The sequence below is a fragment of the Otolemur garnettii genome, unplaced genomic scaffold (genome assembly GCF_000181295.1).
Source record: "Otolemur garnettii isolate 467f Iridium unplaced genomic scaffold, OtoGar3 scaffold00019, whole genome shotgun sequence".
Classification (NCBI taxonomy): Eukaryota; Metazoa; Chordata; class Mammalia; order Primates; family Galagidae; genus Otolemur; species Otolemur garnettii.
In genome coordinates this window covers 26,017,614-26,026,171 of record NW_003852414.1, presented here as the reverse complement: position 1 = coordinate 26,026,171, position 8,558 = coordinate 26,017,614, and positions in this window count along the sequence as shown.

The following is an 8,558-nucleotide window of genomic DNA, read 5'->3' as shown; positions in this document are numbered from 1 at the left end:
CTCCCTCTCTCTCCCTCTCTCCCTCTCTCTCCTTCCCTCTCTCCCCTTCCCTCTCCCTCACTCTCCCTCTCTCTCTTTTTCCTTCCCTCTCTCCCCTTCCCTCTCCCTCACTCTCCCTCTCTCTCTTTCTCCTTCTCTCTCTCCCTCTCTCTCTCCCTCTCTCTCCCTCTCTCTCCTTCCCTCTCCCTCTCTCTCTTTCTCCTTCTCTCTCTCCCTCTCTCTCCCCCTCCTCTCGCCTCTCTCTCTTTCTCCTTCTCTCTCTCCCTCTCTCCCCTTCCCTCTCCCTCTCTCTCCCTCTCTCTCTCTCTCTCTCCCTCTCTCCCTCTCTCTCCTTCCCTCTCTCCCCTTCCCTCTCCCTTACTCTCCCTCTCTCTCTTTCTCCTTCTCTCTCTCCCTCTCTTTCTCCCCCCCTCCCTTGCCCACACACCTTCCTGGAAACCCCCCAAAGACCACCCAGCACCCCTTGCACTCCTGAACACTCACAGACCTGCCCTCTCATCTGTATTTCATTATTCTGCCCAGCTAGAAAAACTCACTATTGCTGCAAAAGATGCTGTTTTATTATTTCTATAACCCTAAATCCCTAGAAATTAAGAAAAATTCTGGAAATCTCATTACCCAAAAGATGGGACCCCATGGACCCTCAGCATCTCCTTTGCCACCTCCCTGTTCGGGTCTGGGCCGGGAGGGCCACAGCCACACTGGAACTGGCCTTGTGGACTCCGTGCATCCTCACTGCCATGTATGGGCACATCGCTCAGCCTACTTTATAGGTGTCCTTCTTAAATTCATCCACTTATTTACTTTTGCCTGACTTTAAAACAAAATTGGAGAATACAGTTTAAAAAGAAAGTTTCTGAATCCCCAATTGAGGTCAAAATCTTGGAGCCAAAGCTGAGGACACCATGGCCGAGAAGCTGGGAACGGCCACCTCCCTGTGCCCGGAGCCAGCCAGCCACTGCAGGAAACAAGGGCTCCTGTGTGCAGCCCCACCACAGAAGAGATCAGCGGCAGCCAAGAGGCGGGTCAAATGAGGTTGATCTAAAAGGGGCTGGTCTCCGCCCAGACTCGGGACCAGGCTGGAGGCCCCGGACAGGAGGGGCTGGAGGCTGACCAGGGCTGAGCAAAGAGGACTCGACTTCCCTCAGCTCTGCCGAGACCTGGCCGTCTCTCTCTGTACTTGGTCTGGGCCTTGCTGGCATATGAAAGTCAGCAATTATTTTAAGCATCAGCACTTAACTGCATTTCATCAACTCTAACAATTTAGCAAGGTATTTTAATATTTCTATTACAATGTAACTATCATTAGTTACATATTTCTATTAATGTAACTATCACCTTGCCCCCAGAATAATTTTGTCTTTCTCATTAACAGTCAGGCAGACACGGCAGGTGAGAAACCCTCTGTACCCCGAGCACCGAGTGGGCAGGTGGGGACCACAGCACGGAGACGATCAGACATGGGGAGCAGGCAGGTGCTCCCAGCATCAGGTGCTTCCCTCTTTCCCCACAAAAACAACTAAAATGTTGGGTGAACCCTAAAAATAAACCTTTGTGAATGCATGACTGAGCTGGCATTCGGGGAGGAATCTACCCAAGCCAGAGGAAGAAACTGGCAGGAACCAAAGCCCGTTCTCACCCTGAAAGCTGCTCCTGTTTAGACAGCTGCACAGAGCAGGGCCACCAGATCAAAGCCTAGAGCCCCCAAATCAGGTCACAGCTGAGGACTTATGGTGTAAGAGTGAAAGCCCACCCTACAAGTGGAAGTCGTGAGAAGGTACCCCCTGCCCCGGTGCTGGGTGGTGGACGAGGACATGGAGAGCTGGTGACCAGCCCTCCACACACACTGGTAGACCTCAAATTGAAGAGTGCCAGCGGCACTAACTTCACAGCCACCCACTCAAACATAAATCCTTGTGAAAAACACAACCCAGGCCTCAAGATGTGCCCCACTTTTTATTTTCTCAGGTAAGTGTGTCTGAAGACCTCCCTCCTGTGTGAAGATCAGATCCATCCATGGTGTGGCCGTGGCCCACTCACTCTCCTTTTTATCAAATAGTAGAGTAGATTCTGTGACCCCCAAACTTCCAGCTCCTTGTGGGGCTCTGGGAGGGCACAGTTAGAGATTAGAGAAAGTGCCCTCAAGTGCAATAGGAGGGGTGTGTCATGTACGGTCAGACCCCAGCGAATGGTGACCTGCATACAAGTTCTATCCTTTGGAAGGAAGGAGCCTGAAGTGGGCAGTCCTCACCTGTGCAGGGGCCCCAGAGAGCCAGCCCCCTCCATCATCCCCTCTGCCCCTCCACTCAGAGTGGCTGTGGCTTCTAGGTCACCTCAGGTTCCCAAAGGCAACTTTGTTCCTACAGTCACATCTGCATTCCAAAAGCAGGAAGAAAAAATAAAGGCTCTTTTTAAGGAGTCTTTTTGGAAGTCCTACTCAACAATTCCACTTCCATCACAGGGCCAGAACAGGGTCACAGGGCCACACTGACACACAGACAGGGCTGGGGAATGAGTCACTTCAGGGGACACATCTGGGAGTGGCAGAGGAGGAAAGGGCACTGAGTGGCTTGTTTCAGCTGAGCCCTCAGGGTGGGTGACTGTTCTTGCACAGCCTGGGGAACTGAGGCCTGCAAGGACCAGACACAGACAAGGTGTTGGGATAAGAGGCAGGACTGTAAGAGGAGCCCCTCACCATTGCAAAGTCCTCTCATCAAATGCCCCAGTGCCTGTAACGCCTTCTATACCCGTTCATCTCTAAATTTGGGAGACCTATGTGTCAACTATATACAACTATAAGAAACAGTTTTCTTAGGGGATCCTTCAAAAATGGGCCAGTTGGGGGCTGGAAAGACAAACAGGGAATCCGAGCAGGAGGTGAGCAAGTTTCACGATTCTCACGACGCAACATGGGGAAGAATTAAGGCCCAACATTCTCGTCCTTTTAACTGCCCTCTGGTGCCTGTAATGAATTCTAGAAGCTACGACACTTGGAGGGACTGTCTGCGTTCTGGAAGCTTTTCAAGGGAAGTGTCACGAGCTGTGCTTTGCTAGGAGTCCCCGGGACAGAGCCTTCCACAGGGCACTTAGATAAGACAGAACGCACCTGACTAATCAAGGTTTCCGAAATGGTTTTCTTCCAGAACTCTCTGGGTCATGGCAAGCAAGAGTCAACCACCAAGGGTCACAAACATAAAAAGTGCATCAAATATTTAGATGGAAGCAGAGATCTCAAAATTCATGCTTCATAATTACTTAGCATTTTATCCCGCGACAAGGGGTGAAGCCGTAAGCTTCTCATCACAACTCTGAGGGCAGAAGGCCCTAGAACACTGTGTCTCAGTCTGTTTATGCTGCTGTGACAGGGACCGGTGAGGCGGCCAAGCTCGCTCTCTAACAAACTCTCCCCTGCCATAGCTGCAGTAACACAATCACTGTGACCTGACAGCTTCCTAACAGTCCCACCTCTCTCTCCATTTCCCTCCCACTCTCTGTGTATCTCCCGATTTCTGTCTCACTCCCCCACCCCCTGCCTGCTCTTCATCTTCCAGCTCCCTTTGGCTAGACTGTGCAACTTTCTCCAGCTCATGAGCTAATGGGATTAGCTGGAGGCGGCTGGGGCAGAGGAGAGGACCAATCCCCTGACTGACCTGGCTGGCCTGGTCAGGACACAGGCAGTGGGGAGGAGCTGTCCTGGAATGCAGGCGGCAGGCCTTGCTGCAGAGGACGGCCTGGGGTGTGTGACATTGCAGGTGTTGGCACCTGGCCCACCATAGCAGATGCTCAGAGTCTGGGAGGTGTGGAGCAGCCTTCCCCCAAGGAGTGTTCAGATGACCATTGTTAAACCATATGGTGGACCTTTCCACAAGGTGGGGTCTGGGTGCCAATGCCCCACACAGTCGGAAATCTGTCGATGACTTTTGACTCCCCTCAACTTCACCACGGGCAGCCTCCTGTTGGCCAGAAGCCTTACGGATAATGTGAAGTCAATGGACACACATTCTGTGTGTTACACACTGTGTTCTTCCGACACAGCGAGGCAGAGAGAAATGTTTCCGTGAAACTCATAAGGAAGAGGAAATGTATTTATCATCCATTAAGTGGAAGTGAGTCAGCGTAAAGATGACTAGTCCGGCCATCTCCATGTTGAGTAGCATTAATGGAAAAGGCAAACTCTATAAATACTTTACAGAGGTTTGTGCAGAGCTGATGCCAGTGGGTGCGACTGGGGAAACAGCCTCGAGGTGTTGTAGGTGGTTTTGTGTGTCCCCGGGGGGAGGAGGGAAGGGGAAGCCTATCCACACATGTGCAGGACACGGAGGTCAGGCTAGAAGCTGGGCTGCCTTAAAGCAGAGGTATTCAGGTCGTAGGTGGATTCTGAGATTATTGATTTGGAATTCATTAAAGGAATGAAGCTTTGCCTAAAAGCTTGGAGTTAGCAGAAAGGAATGTTTAAGTTACGCTAAGGGGGCTGGTCGGAGTGGGTCAAATGACCTAGTTAGCAGGACTGATGGTCACCTGCAGCCAGGACTCACTCGTGGTGGCCTCAGGTCTGGTTTATAATTTGGCATCTAATTGCGACCAAGAGTCTGTCCTATCAGTCTTATAATCTCTGTTTTAAATTAATGCTGGTCTGTTGTGGTGTCTAAACTCCAAACAGGAAGGCTATAAGAAGGCTCGCCCCACCACCCTTCCCACCATGGCGGGGAGCTTAGCTTTTAAGGTTTTTCTGAGGTCGCCTTTGCCAAGAGGGGACCTTTCAGATGGTGAGGCACTTGGGATTTTATTTCCAGTTTACAGCAGACTCTGGAGGAGGAAGAAGAGGAAGGGCTTGTCTTGCTGTCTCTAGGGAACAGAGGCAGACGGAAGTGGGGGTGTAAGTGGACATGCTGGGTTCAGGCCAGTGTTGTTCAGGGGTCAGCTGTATAAATAGCTAGAGCTTTGCAGTGATAACATTTCAGACACAGGGAAGGAAGGGGGGACATGAATCAGAGCAAGTGCCAGAGTCCACCTCACAGACTCAGGACAAAGATGTCCCGTCTGCTCTCCTGGTGGGCAAGGCTCTCATTCCCTGGGCCAAAAAGTCAATTTTCTCCAGGTTCAAAGACCACCTGCTCTGGCCTTGGCCTTCTAAGATAAGAGGGGTATTTGGGGCCTCCTGCAAACGCAGAGCTTTTCACCCCTCAGCATGGCCCGTGGCTGTGCCCCTGGCCCTGCACTGGCCATACTCACCCCTCCTGCTGCAGGTGGGCTCAGCCGAGGTTCTTGAGTTCTCTGCACTGTGTAATATGTGGTTGTGTGTGTGTGCATATGTGCGTATGTGTGGGTGCACCTGTGTGTGTGTGTGTGTGTGTGTGCCCTTTCAGGGAGAGAGAGGTCCTATGACTTATATCAGAATCTCAAAATTTAGACCCCCCAAAGGTAAACCCTCCTACCAACAGGGATGCAGCTCTGCTGTCCCTGTCTGCAGACTGGACACACATTTTGCTCACAGTTCTGGCTTCAATTATTTCAGCTAGTTTGTCTGTGGGTGGGTCCCCTCAGTTCCTAGCTGGCAGAAAAAGAGTTTCGAGAACTAATCATTAAATCAAGCCGTACTCATCGACACAGGTCCCAGGTCCAGGGAGACACCTGCACATCAGTCTTCAGATGTAGCATTTTATAACTAAACCTCCTGATTCTAACGCTGCTGAAATCATGATTTCATGTGTTGCTTATTTTTCGATAGAAAACCATCTCTCTCCTCCCATTCTCTGATGTAACACCAGCAATTATGAAGACGTTCAGTTTATGTTTCTGAAAGAACACACCAGTTGCTTCCACATTAATGCCACCTACTTAACACCTCTCATATTACACTAGATGCAGCGGGAAGTCTGAGGACGTCTCCATTAATCAGCAACACCAAAACACTAAGGGAATAAAGTCACTCTGGGAGAGAGGCTTCAGGTCACACTGTTGATGAGATGTGCTACAAGGAGCCAAAACTCACAACCGTCTCCCACGCTACAGAAGTGAAGAGACTTCCACCTTCCTGTTTTCATAAGTCTCTATGTATTAACTTTAATGGGTTCAGGACAACTGGTTATGCATCAAAGGCTTGGGCTGCATCTGACTGTTTCGTGTAGAAACTTTAGCAGCTGGGTGCAGAGCAAATAACTTAAAGGATGAGGAACCAAGAGGGAGCCAGGAGGGAGCAGTGTGGGCTGAGGGCAACAGCAGCCTCCTGTCTGCAGGTGGATTCCTTTCCCTAGAGCTGTCAATGTCCCATCTCCAAAGCAGGAGAGACAGGGGCAAGGGGGGCTGGAGAAGCGGGGATGGGGTTGTGCAGTCGGGGCTGCAGAGTAAACAAAGGCAGCCAGGTGGATGGGCTGGAGGGACTCAGGGCCTGGATTCACGGGGTGTCTGCACCCAGGGGAGCTGAGGCTGGTGCAGGGAGCTAGGGGCTCCTCCACTGCCCCATGGCCTTTTAAAGCACGGAGATTTTACCCAGATTTGATGTGTTGGGATTTTGCAGGCCTCCAGCCAACTTGCCCAGCGTGAACGACAGGAGCAGGAAGGGGCGAGGCTGGAGTGGGAGGCTGACACAGCGCGGTGGCTGTGGATTGTCCTGTGTGAGCTAACAGATGTCCATGCGGGAGGACCCCGCACCTGGGGGGGGGGGAGTGGAAGATGCCAGGTCGGAAAATCAGTGGATGTTTTCAAGGTAAGAAAGTGCCCTGAGTATTTTAAATATTGAGAAAACATGCTGTTTCTAAGAATTTGCCACTTTGGTGCGATCTGATTCTTTCAGGATTCGTTGACCAAGTGTGAGCAGAAGGAGGGTGAGGGGCAGGTCCATCCACTGCACCCACGGGGTCAGAGGGGAGCTCGGCCATCCTGCTGCACCCGTGGGGTCAGAGGGGACCTCGGCTCTCCCTCCTGCAAGATACCTACTGAGTCCCTCCCTCCCTACCTTCCTCACCCACTCTCTCCTCCACTCATTCACACCTTCATTCACAGTACTCAGGACACACGCACTCTATCTGAGCCAGGCCCCACCATGGGCCTTGTGGCTGTAGAATTATGATATACACAAAGATCCTGTTTTGTGGCACTGGGAGCCCACGGAAGACCCTACAGGACACAGAGCAGACAGGTGCAGTGCCCTGTATGTGAGATGTTGACAGGGCCTCTGGAGAAGAGAGGAAAGGATGAGACTGGGGGTGGAAGGTCCAGCTTCTAACTGGTGGTCTTTGGGGAGTGCCCCCATCATGTGACTGTCTGCTGGAGACTGCAAGGAAGTGGGTGGGTGAGATGGAGGAGGAGGGTCTGGTTGGAGGCTCTGAGGTGGTCCTGGGAAGGTCAGTCAGGAGCCAGTGGGACCAGAGGGGCAGTGATGGGACTCCTCTCCACAGAGGAGGGAGAGGCCTGGATTATCTCCCAAGGGGCTCCTCTGGCTTCTAGGCTCAGCACATCCAAGGCGTGCCGTGGGCAGAGGCAGTGCAGAGCTTGGCAGGTCAGGGAAGGTGACTTGGATCCAGCACGACTAAGGCCATGATGGAGAGTGGCCCAGACCAGGGAGCTGAAGGATTTTGAGGCCAGGGTGGAGCAGGACCCCCGAGGCTTCAGCCTGAGCAGGGGGAGGATGGGGTCTGGGAGCCCAGGTGAGGAGGACCCAGGGCCAGCCAGGCCACTTCCATGGGGAGGGGGAGGGATGTCAAGGGATGAGCGGGCAGTAGGGTCACAGCTCTGATGTGTGCAGCTCACTGTGTGTCACACTGTCCTCCTTTCCTGACACATGGGTGCTCTGAGCTCACCACAGCAGGGAGGAGTGAAGGGCACATGCCCACCACTCACGTCCCACCCCACCTTGTCCCAGGCAGCCTCACCGTGGCCAACCCGTAGCCTCTGTCCCATGTTTGTGTCTGGACCACAAGAGAAAATGGGGTTCAGTGGCTCACCTCTAATGAACAGACTCAGACTCAAGACACGGCACGTCCCTCCCAAGATCAGGTTGCCAAGGGCTGTGGGTTCTGTCCACTGGCACTCTCTCTCCCTTGCTCTTGTCAAAAGCTGGGGGACCCAGCCACCTGCCAAGGGCAGGGGCAGCCTGCAGCCAAGACCAGTGGAGGACTGAGGCCTGCCAGAGCCTAAATCCCATCAACACCATGCTCTAGGGGACCAGGAAGCAGTCCGCCCGTGGGGCTTTCAGAAGATACTTCAGGCCTGGCCAGCACTTTGTTACAGCATCAGAGAGACCCAGTGCTGGCAACCGGCAAAGCTGCCTGGCCCCTTCCCACTGGACAGTCACTCCTGTGGGATAAGTGCGTGCCGGTACGAGCCTTATGAGTTTGGGGTGGTTTTAGGAGGCACACACATGTAATCTGTGTAGTCCACGTGGCATGGAATTTCTCCCTCTTGAATTACAGGATTCTTTTGTAAGGCCAAAGGTAGAATACTTCCAGTTGACAAACTATTAAAATTATGTATTGCAAAAGAAACGTAATAGCTATCATTATATAATCATAGCTTGATTGAGCATTAGGTCAGAATAGTGAGAGAATAATCATTTGCCT